At 45.1% G+C, this 13,300-nt stretch overlaps 1 protein-coding gene across 1 annotated transcript in view; it reads left to right on the top strand.

Annotated features, from left to right (window-relative positions):
• Nucleotides 1-4,130, top strand: part of ptch1 (patched 1) — a 68,353-nt gene extending 64,223 nt beyond the window's left edge. The window contains exon 23 of the mRNA XM_080765727.1: nt 56-4,130. The gene's annotated coding sequence lies outside the window, so the exon portion shown is untranslated. The remainder of the gene's footprint in view (nt 1-55) is intronic.
• The last annotated feature ends 9,170 nt before the right edge of the window (nt 4,131-13,300 follow it).

Here is a 13,300-nt window from a genome sequence, read left to right on the forward strand (position 1 = left end):
CTTGTTTCATATTTGTCATCTTGACAGTATATATTGTCTCTCTTTGTGTTTCTAGTAGTGGAGAGAAGAAGCACAACGGCCAAAGATGGACTCCTCTGTATCACTAAGCAGCTGACCCGGCCCAGCCCGGCCAGTTCCTGGCCCTTAGGCAGTGTTGCCGTCACGGTGCTTATTGTTACTGTAACCCAGTGGACTAATTGTCTTAAGATTAATTCTATCCATATTTAAAAGATGTACACATGTGTAAATATGAACAAAAAAAAGTAGCTATAATTTTAGGAGCTGTACAACTCCTTTTTTGTTAACAGACTGGGGCTGCCATTTTGCATGGCGCTCATTTGATTCTGTACTGTACAAATGTGTGCGTGTGTGTACTGTACAAATGTGTGTGTGTGTGTGTGTGTGTGTGTGTGTGTGTGTGTGTGTGTGTGTGTGTGTGTGTGTGTGAGAGAGAGAGAGAGTGTGAGAGAGAGAAATAGATCTCTGATTACTGTTCACTCATCTGTGGATCTGTGCCATGAGGAAGCTTCACTTCAAATACCAGTCAGCATTCATTGTTGCTGCTTGAAATCTTTTGAAACAATGTACATTAATGACTCTATGCAAATGTCTCTAAAAACAAAAGAAGTGTGTGAGACGGTGTGCGCGCGCGTGTGTGTGTGTGTGTGTGTGTGTGTGTACACGTGCGTGCGTGTGTATGTGTGTATACGTACGTGCGTGCGTGTGTGTGTGTGTGTGTGTGTGTGTGTACACGTGCGTGCGTGTGTATGTGTGTACGTACGTACGTGCATGTGTGTGTGTGTGTGTGCGTGTGCGTGTGTGTGTGTGTGCGTGTGTGTGTGTGTGTGTGTGTGTGTGTGTGTGTGTGTGTGTGTGTGTGTGTGAGTGCGTTTGTGTACATGTATGTTTGTGTTTGTAGGGCTGTGCGATGTAACCGGCCTCAGTTCCTTCTGGTTTAAGCCTTTTTTATACTTGGTTGCGTGTCGGTGTCAGGTTGAAAATAACTGACCTGCAAGCTCACAACCACAACGTGACACGATTTGAGCTTGTAGGTCTGATATTTTCACCCTGTGACACCAGCGCACAACTAATTGTGAATCAAGCATCATCCATCAGATGCATCTTCAAAATAGACTAACATTCACATTCCTTAACAGGGCTGTGTGTGTGTGTGTGTGTGTGTGTGTGTGTGTGTGTGTGTGTGTGTGTGTGTGAGTGCGTTTGTGTACATGTATGTTTGTGTTTGTAGGGCTGTGCGATGTAACCGGCCTCAGTTCCTTCTGGTTTAAGCCTTTTTTATACTTGGTTGCGTGTCGGTGTCAGGTTGAAAATAACTGACCTGCAAGCTCACAACCACAACGTGACACGATTTGAGCTTGTAGGTCTGATATTTTCACCCTGTGACACCAGCGCACAACTAATTGTGAATCAAGCATCATCCATCAGATGCATCTTCAAAATAGACTAACATTCACATTCCTTAACAGGGCTGTGTGTGTGTGTGTGTGTGTGTGTGTGTGTGTGTGTGTGTGTGTGTGCGTATGCGTGTGCGTGTGCGCATGTGTGTGTGTGCGCGCGCGAGTATGAACATTTGAGTTCATGAGTGTTTGTTTGTGTGTATTATTGTATAAAGGTACGCATTTTAAACTATTAATTTTTTTTATCACAAACCTGTGGTAGTTATGAAACAATTACTGTTTAACTTGACACACGCTATGCGTGCTATTTAAGACGAGCAGATATGAAGAAGATTTAAAAGGTGTTTTGATTTTATTTTGTTTCGTTGTTTTGTTCATTTTCTTCTCTTTTTGTGACTGTTGCTTCATGGTTATAGATTCTGCATTAGAACCTCTTTCTGTTCTCAGCTTGGTAACACCACCCTGTTTATTGTTTTACTGTAAGAGGCAATGTGTTTCTTAACCCTAGCAGGCCCTCTCAAAACCATTGCTTACTTACACTGGCACAGGATCAGTAACGCGTTCTTTGAATTAACCTTACTGTATTGTGTGGTGTTCACATTACTGATTCTGGACCAGTGTCAAAAGGAGTCAACCGCTCTTGGTGGGTGTCTCTCTAGTCAATAAGCTAAAGCTCAAAATACTGTATTATTACCCAACCCAACCTGGCACTTGACTGCATCCAGAACTTCCATTCACAGGAATATCTCTTTGTCTCTCTCCAACCAATAAGCTAGCTCATCCAGCCTGCTAAGGGTTAAGCACTATTATGGCCTGATGTGCGTGCGTGTGTCTGTGTTTTGGTGTAAAATGTGCATATGAATATGTCTGCATAAGTGTACGCATTTAATCCCCTCTGTCTTTCTCTGATAGTGTTTAGTGACAGCAAAGACAACTGGCCCCAATTCGGCCCTAGCTGTACCCACTGACCTCAGCTCATAAGAATCCACAACATAACGCCATGACACTAATTGAAAGTCCCCCCTCAACTGCCAAGTGGCACAGGCCAGAGCCTCAGGGGTCAGAGTGACTCCACACACCCCCCTTTTTCCTCTCATTGTCTGTCACTTCTAGCTCATTTCCTGTATGTGCATGTGTGAGAAGACACCGTATATGTGTGCATGTGTACCTGTATGTATCTATTGCTCCTGACTAGCTCTCTTAACCCACTGCCCTGCCTACTGAAGACCCCCACCCCACACCAATCAACACTCTCCCTTGAAGTCCCTTCCCGTCTAACACATGTAGCTCTTAAGCCCCGATTTATACGTCATCATACGGCGGTGTCTCACACCAAAAATGGTTTATCTATAAGCTTTGTGAGCTTTTAGATCTGCTATTTTTGTTACACGATGCTGTTGTACGGCAGAGAATAAATGAAGCATTGCCATACCCGTTACTCATCCCAGGAGTGGTCATACCCACACACCACCCAATCGCCCACCATGTTGCCTCAGCTTCTTGCATGAAATAAGTTATTTTGTTTGTTGGTTTGTTTTCTAAGTTTTTAGTTTTTCTCCTGATGTCACATTGTCATTAAAGGAGAAAATCATGGCTGGCAACTATTTTATTAGTTTTTTTTTTTCTTTTTTTTTTTTTTCGTTTCCGTCATTCAGTTTGCGATATTTATATTTTTGTAATATAAGTTGTGTTCTGTTCTCTCTCTTTCATTCTTGGTCATGATGCCAGTGGATAACAAATGCAGGGATTTTTTTTGTCTATTGAAAAAAAAAAACACTATTACAGTTTAATGTTTTGACATTAATGGAGTTTGATCTGTATAAAGTGCTTACTAATGTTAAATAGGAACAAAAGAGTATATAACATTTTACACTACAAGTCTCATCATAGCTCTTAGAGGATTTTAAAAGGAAAAAAAAATAAATAATAATCATCGGTTCTCCCAGACTGCCATTTTGGTCTTGGTTGGCGTGGATGTATGCTGTCTTTTTCAGTTACAAAGATAAATGTATGCCATATAATTTATTTATATGAAAATTTATTTTTGTAGTGTACATAGTAGTTGTCAAGGTATTTGACAGAAGTATATTTTTAAAGAGTTTATATGTATTGATATACCATAACAGAGAAAAAAGGTGCACACTTTCATTGCTAACCGTCTTCTCAGATGACATGGACACCTCCCCCGTTCAGTATTATCTTCAGCCTAGGAGAGAGAACTCAGACAGCTGTTTTCTGTGGGTTTGTCAAAAAAAGAAAAAAAAAAGGCTAGCCATGAAAGTAGAAAAAAATGTACTAGCTTTCTAAATATTAATGTTCAAACACTGATAGAATTCTAACAAATAAAAATATTATAACTTATTTGTCTCTTTGTTTATAACTTTAATAAATGGAATCTTAAAGGAAATGTTTTGGGTCTGACTGTGGGTTGATGGTTCAAGGTAGCCCCTGATTTATACTTGGTGACGTGTTAGACAGACAGACCTTTAGTGACACTGGGGGGAAATGCAGTTGCCAGACAGCTTAGGCAGATACAGGGGGATATATATATCATGATGTATACATATCAACGAAACAATATCACAGTGTGGGCAATATACAGGATAAGGTATCCTGTGCAGGGAGACAGTGGAATACAGTATCAGTACATATACTGTACTGTAAGAGTTGTGAGCTTGTAGGTTGAATATTTTACCCCGCCGTGCAACTGTGTATACATCAGGCCTTGTAGTGTGCATATGAATTTCTTTAAATTCTAAACATGTCATACTGAAGTGTGGCCTGTGGGGCAATTACAAGGAACCTCGCCACTTTTCCATTCCCCATTAAAGGTACAACAACATTTTTGTTAAGGGAAGTTGTATTTATACAACGCAGTTTCGGGAGAAGAGACCTCCTTCCGCTTGACCTTAACCACTCCTCCCTCATTATCAACAACTCATCCCTCCTTATCAAAGTCACCTGCCTTTCATTATCACAATGCCAATCCCCGGTGCAATCACCACAGTATAAATACACCTGCGATCTCTCAACCAAGTTGTTTGTTCTGCTCCACGACAGACCAAACATGGGTTGTGAGTACTGCACTTGTAAATCGCCATCCTCCTCCACCCCAACCTCCTCCTTCCGCCTCGATTCTCTAGGAATCCAGGGGGGGCAGTGACGGAGCAGAGACGACCAATCGCTCATTCCGAGTAGAGCAAAGATGACCGTCAGCTCCAGAGACTACGCCCCCACCCTGAGTCTCGCCCTACCGTGGGTTCCTCACTCCACATTAATCTCATTCTGTTTCAATAAACTGTTAATCTTGAGCGAAGGTGTGGTCTCTTACTAGTGAAACGCTCTATATTCTGAGTAATCATTGCCATAGCATAGACTATAGAGTAACAATAACAGGGGTTGCAACCCATCTTTTCACCCAGTGTAAATGACCCAAGGCACTGTGTGTCATACTTTTATTTTGAAAGGGTTTTTGGTTTGAGTTCAGTGTGTGGCCTAGAGCCTGGTAATTTTCCACTGGGGGTTGCATTGATTAGGTATTGCACTCACCTGGCTGCTCAGGATCAGATCAAGGAAATGTTTGAGGAAGCAGCAGCAACAGTTTCATCTCTTAGCACCCAGTTAGAACGGGAACAAGGTATTGTGTTTGTGTTTTATTTTCTGTGCAAATACTTTGGAGATGTTTATATTAAGAAAGAAGGTGTCATGTAAACATTGTGATTATTTATAATTTATGTTTGTATGTTGTAAGAACTCATTTTTTCTTGTTTATTTTCCTATAGTTCTTACGGTGTCTGTCCAAAAAAGGTGTTTCAACAATGAAAAATAAAACCTATTGGAAACATCAGTACGCTTCACCATTCTCTGGCCTGGGTTAGCTACACCCAGTGTTAATTATCAATATAATCCTGGGCGCTACACTTCTAGGGGGGGGGGGCAGTGGACTGACCTCATGCTTCCTTCTATGCATGAGTAGTCCAAGCTGCTTCTTTTCACCTGACGGGGGGGAATTTCCCCAGCCGGACGTAGCGCGTGGAAGGAACACATTTTTTCGACCAGTTCCTTTCCCCTCCATCAGGCGCCCCAGCTGGTCAGGGGGAGGTAGTTTAGAGACCAGGATTACTGCATGTTTTTTGTGAGGGTATCTACCCTAGGGGACACGGGAGAACATGCAAACTCCTCACAGAAAGGCCCTTTCGCCAACCCCGCCTCAGGTATGGGCACTGATGACGTGGAGGAGGAAACACGCCCCCAGAGCCCACAGCGTCCCCAGCTGGAATGGAACCCAGGACCTTCTAGCTGTGAGGCGACAGCACCACCGACTGTGGGAATGGAACCCAGGACCTTCTAGCTGTGAGGCGACAGCACCACTGACTGTGGGAATGGAACCCAGGACCTTCTAGCTGTGAGGCGACAGCACCACCGACTGTGGGAATGGAACCCAGGACCTTCTAGCTGTGAGGCGACAGCACCACCGACTGTGGGAATCGAACCCAGGACCTTCTAGCTGTGAGGCGACAGCACCACTGACTGTGGGAATGGAACCCAGGACCTTCTAGCTGTGAGGCGACAGCACCACCGACTGTGGGAATGGAACCCAGGACCTTCTAGCTGTGAGGCGACAGCACCACCGACTGTGGGAATGGAACCCAGGACCTTCTAGCTGTGAGGTGACAGCACCACCGACTGTGGGAATGGAACCCAGGACCTTCTAGCTGTGAGGTGACAGCACCACCGACTGTGGGAATGGAACCCAGGACCTTCTAGCTGTGAGGTGACAGCACTACCGACTGTGGGAATGGAACCCAGGACCTTCTAGCTGTGAGGTGACAGCACTACCGACTGTGGGAATGGAACCCAGGACCTTCTAGCTGTGAGGCGACAGCACCACCGACTGTGGGAATGGAACCCAGGACCTTCTAGCTGTGAGGCGACAGCACCACCGACTGTGGGAATCGAACCCAGGACCTTCTAGCTGTGAGGCGACAGCACCACTGACTGTGGGAATGGAACCCAGGACCTTCTAGCTGTGAGGCGACAGCACCACCGACTGTGGGAATGGAACCCAGGACCTTCTAGCTGTGAGGCGACAGCACCACCGACTGTGGGAATGGAACCCAGGACCTTCTAGCTGTGAGGTGACAGCACCACCGACTGTGGGAATGGAACCCAGGACCTTCTAGCTGTGAGGTGACAGCACCACCGACTGTGGGAATGGAACCCAGGACCTTCTAGCTGTGAGGTGACAGCACTACCGACTGTGGGAATGGAACCCAGGACCTTCTAGCTGTGAGGTGACAGCACTACCGACTGTGGGAATGGAACCCAGGACCTTCTAGCTGTGAGGCGACAGCACCACCGACTGTGGGAATCGAACCCAGGACCTTCTAGCTGTGAGGCGACAGCACCACCGACTGTGGGAATGGAACCCAGGACCTTCTAGCTGTGAGGCGACAGCACCACCGACTGTGGGAATGGAACCCAGGACCTTCTAGCTGTGAGGTGACAGCACCACCGACTGTGGGAATGGAACCCAGGACCTTCTAGCTGTGAGGTGACAGCACTACCGAGTCCCGACTGTGCCACCGTGCCCCTTATTGGCACACTGTTATCCTGACCTGAACATGCATTTTCTGTTTACTAAAGCCCTTGAGAGACGGAGACTTGTGTCACCGAACAAACACTCAATGGTTGCAACCAGAATATAGAGCAATTTAAAAAATCACTTACTACACCTTTAAGAAAAGTCACAGGTAAAAATAAACATTAGATCTTCATTGCACGGTTTGCACCCATCTCGTTTTCCTCCCTCTGTGCCTCTATCATTGTCCCTTCTTTCGACTGCCTCTCTCCATCCCAGTGCAACTCTTGACATCTGGTCTAGAGCCCCTCGGCCCCTCCCCAACTGCCTGCCTGGCCCCACCCCGCCACCCCCTGCACCTCCACTCCCTGTTCCGTATGATTTTGATTGACAGCTTTATAGACTGCAAGGAAATTGGTTGTAGTTACAATACAGCTGGCCTGTTCGGCGTAATGAAAAAGGGCATGTGGCCGTGAGTTTGTAGCAACGATGGGGAGAGAGAGAGAGAGAGAGTTGGAGAGAGTTGCCTTGTCAACTGCATGGGTGGCGGCCATTTATTCTCATGCGCCAGGGTAATGTTCAAGGGAGCGGGAGGTCGCTATTACTAAACTGTAGGCTCACAATTTATGCTCTCATGTTACATCACATTTCTGCAATGCTGATGAATGTATGGATCCCTAGCTTACAGGTTTATAGAGGGCTGGTCTCAGGATATCAGTAGCCTACTCCATGTTGTACAGCCTCCATACAGCCTGTTATGTTATGTACCAACAGTTGTGCACGGTTAGGGGATCAGATTTCACAAGTGACAGTCCCAACCTGAACCACATAGCAGGCTGAGGAACCTGCTGACCTAGGGCCAGTGGTTAAAGGCAAGCTCTGCCAAGCATGCCATTATCTTTTACTGCCAATAAAGTCATAAGTTGTTGCATGTCTTCCAAGCCGCACAAAGAGGCAGGTTGACATCCTACAAATGACAGGGTGTACTTGGAGAGTTGGGTGTTGTTGGTGGGTGGCGGGGTGTCATGTTTTTGAAGTTTGGAGTTAAGAGTTAGAGTTTTAGAACACACTGTTTTGTGTCTTAATCTAACATTAATGTCAGCCTGTGATGATGGCAGTGCGCAGTAGTGCAGCAGCATAGCTCCTGGAACTCTTGGCCGCTGATTTTTATGGGCACGCGAATATTAGCAGGTTGTGCAATTGCTTTTTTGCACTATTGGTTTTATTTATATTTAATGTTATTTTAGACGTATTGCATTTTACCTTCTTCTATGCCTGACCAGAACCTGGGTAATCAAATTCCGTTCTGTACTTGTATGGAATGACAATAAAACTCTGTAGAACCGTAAAGTTTGTTGAGGTACAAAATAGGCTTTGGGTCCAAAATGCAGAGGCCGAAGGCAAAAAATGTACAGGTCTCCAGGTCTCTTCACTCAAATCTGCTGCTAAGCCACAGAGAAAAACACTTGTGAATGACTTTCTGTGGTCTACACCAGTGGTTGCCAAACCTCTTCATGTCAAGGACCCCCAAATTGACACTTATTAGCCCGCGGACCCCCATGTGAAAAAAGTATGCCAGGGACCCCGATAAGAGAAGATTTTTACGGCTCTAACAGTGATTTTAAATCCGTTTAATTTCAAGGACCCCCAATTTGACATGCATTAGTCTACGGACCCCCATTTATTGGTATTTTTTATCTCTGAGACCCTAATTTATATTGTAAAGTCAATGTTAATTTAACTCTGAGAGTGTACAAATGTACATTTGTATCACTCTCAGAGTTACAGACCCATAAGGGTCCATTTGGTTCCAAACTAGCTGCTGGGGACCCCCTGGAACTCCCTCAAGGACCCCTTTTTGGGAACCACTGGTCTACCCAGTTAGGCACTGCATGGGAAATAGTGCATGTGTGAAGGAGGAAGGGAAAAAAGTGAAATATCTGTGACCACCCTCTGGTTGTTTGTAGGCAGCCATGGTTCAGTGAGGTCTAATGTTGTCAAGGTCTCTCTTACCAGGACTCCCCTCATCTGCTATGAGACCTCAGGTCACCAAACCAACATACCCCCTCCGCTGGCCATGCCTTAGCCCTGAGTCCCCCATCACCTTTAGCCCCATGACACACACACACACACACACACACACACACACACACACACACACACACACACACACACACACACACACACACACACACACACACACACACACACAGTCACACACACTTGCCCTCAGAGGTGGAAGTGCACACATATTTGTAAAGAGTGCTTCATTCGGCTAACGAGCTCCAGGTTGTTAATGAATGACTGTTTCCTGTACCTGTCCGCTCTGTGGACTGAAGGAGGGATGCCGACCGAGGGGAGGGATGTAAGGATGGAGGGGGGGAAGGAGGGGGGGGGGGGTAATTAAGAAGTCCATACGCTCCCAGAGTAATGGACTGTTCAACCATGGCTCTCTGCCCAGACAGAGTGACAATAGAGGAAAGAAACCTTTCTTTCTTTCTTTCTTTCTTTCTTTCTTTCTTTCTCTCTTTCGACCTCTCTTGGAACAGTCCATGAACCTACGGAACTTGCACGACAAAGGGAACTCTGGACTTGGGAGATTCCCCCCATTCCAGTCCTTCTTTTCCTCGTCTCTCTCTCCCTCCCTCTTTTCCTCCCTCCATCCCTGGTTCCCTGAAAGGCTTGTCCGTCATCACCTGCCGGTAGAGCTAAAACCCTCTAAGTGTATACACTCCTCCACATGAATGATTGCTCTGTTGACATGACTGTAATGGACACACACACACACACACACACACACACACACACACACACACACACACAAATGTGCACACACATGCACTCCTGCCAGATCGAGGCCAGATTTACACTTTCTTCATAACAGCAGAGTAAAAGGATAAATCTGCAGGAAGCATCAGATGGCGTGTTGATACGACTGCAGATCCAGACGAATGGACTTTTACCTTCGAGGCCTTACAGACACCTTGAAAACCATTCAGCTCTACAGCTGTGCGCGCGTATACAGCATTCCTGTGTGCGTACATGCACGCAATAAACGCGGTGTTATGTGTGTATGAGCGAACACGGAACACCTCATGGCAGACTGACGTCAAAGCCACCGGGCAGCTTCCAAAAAGCTTGCTCTGAGTGACAGCAATGTTTTGTACAACACTTCCATTTCCTGCCCCGCTTGAATGTCACAAGACATATTCTTTCAAATATCTAATTTGATGTGACACTCCAGTACAGATACAGTATATTGAGAGATATATACTGGCCTAGCCTGGCTTTGGCCAGACACATAGCATGGATTCACCCATTCCTCATACCGGGGAGGAACCGGGGAGTATCCACGTTATCAGTCTGGCCAAAGCCAGGATAGGTAGGCTATGGCCTCATCAGCATTTGCGCCTGTCGTAGACATGCGCAGAGCAAGTTCAGTCAGGGAACCTCAGTCAGCGCGCCGGCCGTTAATTGGGCCACCGCAGCACCATCCACATGATTCACTCAGCCAATCACAGCTCACCCCATCTCTCATACCGGCTACTTGAACCAGAGGTTTGCATTCCTCTGCCTTCTTGCTTGCCCACTGCTGCTGTATCAGCTTGCTGCTGTCATACAACCTGCGCTCAATTCTGCTTTATTGTATACTTTGCGCTGCTGTATACAAAGTGCTCACCCACCTCCACCCCAGCTACCACCTGTCGTTTTGGATCTACTGTTTAGGTACAGGGGATTCAGAGTCCCTATGGTCGGGACTGATGCGCTTGATCCTGAGTACCTAAAAAGCAGATCCAATACATCGCCAAACCATAATAAATATATTGCATTGATTATCTTATATTCAATAAATATATATATTACATCCTTCTTGAGTTGTCTGACTGAACCTATGTTATGTCTCACATCAAATATATGATCCCTCTGCTCAGGGAAACGACTTGAGACTTGAAAATGTATGTAGTCGAATATATATTGTTATGCCTTTCTACTGGTCAAAAAACTGTATGCCTTGCGTGGCCCTGTTTTAGGTGTTATTATTTGCTACACAGTGTACGTACATGGACAAAATGTGAAGTCATGTAAACTTCCTCCCCCTGGCCAGCCGGGGCGCGTGATGGAGGGGAAAGGAGCTGGTTGGAATAACGTGTTCCTTCCACACGCTACGTCCGGCTGGGGAAACGGCCCCCAGTCAGGTGAACAGAAGCGGCTTGGAATCCTCATGCAAGATGGAAGCATGAGGTCAGTCCGTTGCTCTACTATTGGCAGAGGGAATGTTGAGCCCAGGATTACATTAGATAATTGACACCTCAGCAAAATATGGGTTACAAAAAAGAAAAAAAAGTGAAGGGAGCTTCCTCTGGCAATATTATGAATGCGAGAATGCCTTTCTACTGTTTCATATAATAGTGTGCTATTACCATGCCATGTGCAATGCAGGTATTGGTAATCGCAACAAAGACACTGATGTCCATCAGTGTCTTTGTGAATAAAGTAACTCGGAACGGAACGGAACAGATTGTCATTCAATTTGTTGGGAATTCATGATCATTACTTTTGTCTTGTAACGGTCAAGGTCATGATCAAGGTCATATGTCCAAATTGAGAAAAAGAACATTTCATGAAACTTGGTCATGAAATTACTACTGAAAAGATCAGTAGGCTGCCCATGGCTCCAAAGGGTGCCAAGTTATTGTTCTGTGTTGCTGCCTGCATGTTACCGTATTTGCCTTCCTCGAGTAACTGTTTGTACTTTTCCCTGGTGTAAGGAATATTCTTTAAATGGAGTTGGAAGTCACAACAGATGTTCAGGAGGCCCTTCACGCCACTCTCCGCCCTCCATGCCACCTATCCCTATATTTATACCTGCCCAGTACCACCCAGAATCCCCCATGTTTCGCCCGCCTCACTGCGTCGCACAATAGCCACTTTCCTACAGGCTTCTCGCATCCCACCCCCACCCCATTCTCCTCCATAGTAGCTCCTTTCCCTGCTCACCTCAAAGGAGCTTTATCGGCACTAGATATACTTTCTCCCCCTCTCCCTTTAGTCAGGTTCCTGCTGGGGGGTGACCGTCCATGCACGCCGTAAGATGAACGCCATACGACCTCCTCCCCAAAGACTGCAGGGTCAGCGACCCCCCCTGGAACCTACACACCCGACTCCATTAATTAATAAATTAATTCATTAATTCATTGTCAATAAATCCCTTAAACTTTCTTAATGGTGCGTTTCTAGTTTCCAACTAGTGAATTTAGAGGTGTACTCGAGTTGGCTGCTTAGTAAAGATGTTATGTTTTATTAGTTTCCCAAACATAGCAGTACGCCACTTGTGTCATGAGATACAGATCTAGCAGAGATCCTGTTAACAGAGACCTACAACACGTATTCCTTTAGGCCCCTTGAATGTGTCAACATACTGTATCATCACTATTGATTCATGTGTTTAGCCTAGGTCATGTGTCAACATACTGTATCATCACTATTGATTCATGTGTTTAGCCTAGGTCAACATACTGTATCATCACTATTGATTCATGTGTTTAGCCTAGGTCATGTGTCAACATACTGTATCATCACTATTGATTCATGTGTTTAGCCTAGGTCAACATACTGTATCATCACTATTGATTCATGTGTTTAGCCTAGGTCATGTGTCAACATACTGTATCATCACTATTGATTCATGTGTTTAGCCTAGGTCATGTGTCAACATACTGTATCATCACTATTGATTCATGTGTTTAGCCTAGGTCATGTGTCAACATACTGTATCATCACTATTGATTCATGTGTTTAGCCTAGGTCATGTGTCAACATACTGTATCATCACTATTGATTCATGTGTTTAGCCTAGGTCAACATACTGTATCATCACTATTGATTCATGTGTTTAGCCTAGGTCATGTGTCAACATACTGTATCATCACTATTGATTCATGTGTTTAGCCTAGGTCATGTGTCAACATACTGTATCATCACTATTGATTCATGTGTTTAGCCTAGGTCAACATACTGTATCATCACTATTGATTCATGTGTTTAGCCTAGGTCATGTGTCAACATACTGTATCATCACTATTGATTCATGTGTTTAGCCTAGGTCATGTGTCAACATACTGTATCATCACTATTGATTCATGTGTTTAGCCTAGGTCATGTGTCAACATACTGTATCATCACTGTTGATTCATGTGTTTAGCCTAGGTCATGTGTCAACATACTGTATCATCACTATTGATTCATGTGTTTAGCCTAGGTCAGACCACTCATTTTTACATTATGTATCTTTTCTATTCTA

This window comes from Protomyctophum bolini, assembly GCF_963924005.1.
Source record: "Protomyctophum bolini genome assembly, chromosome: 6".
NCBI classification, from domain to species: domain Eukaryota; kingdom Metazoa; phylum Chordata; class Actinopteri; order Myctophiformes; family Myctophidae; genus Protomyctophum; species Protomyctophum bolini.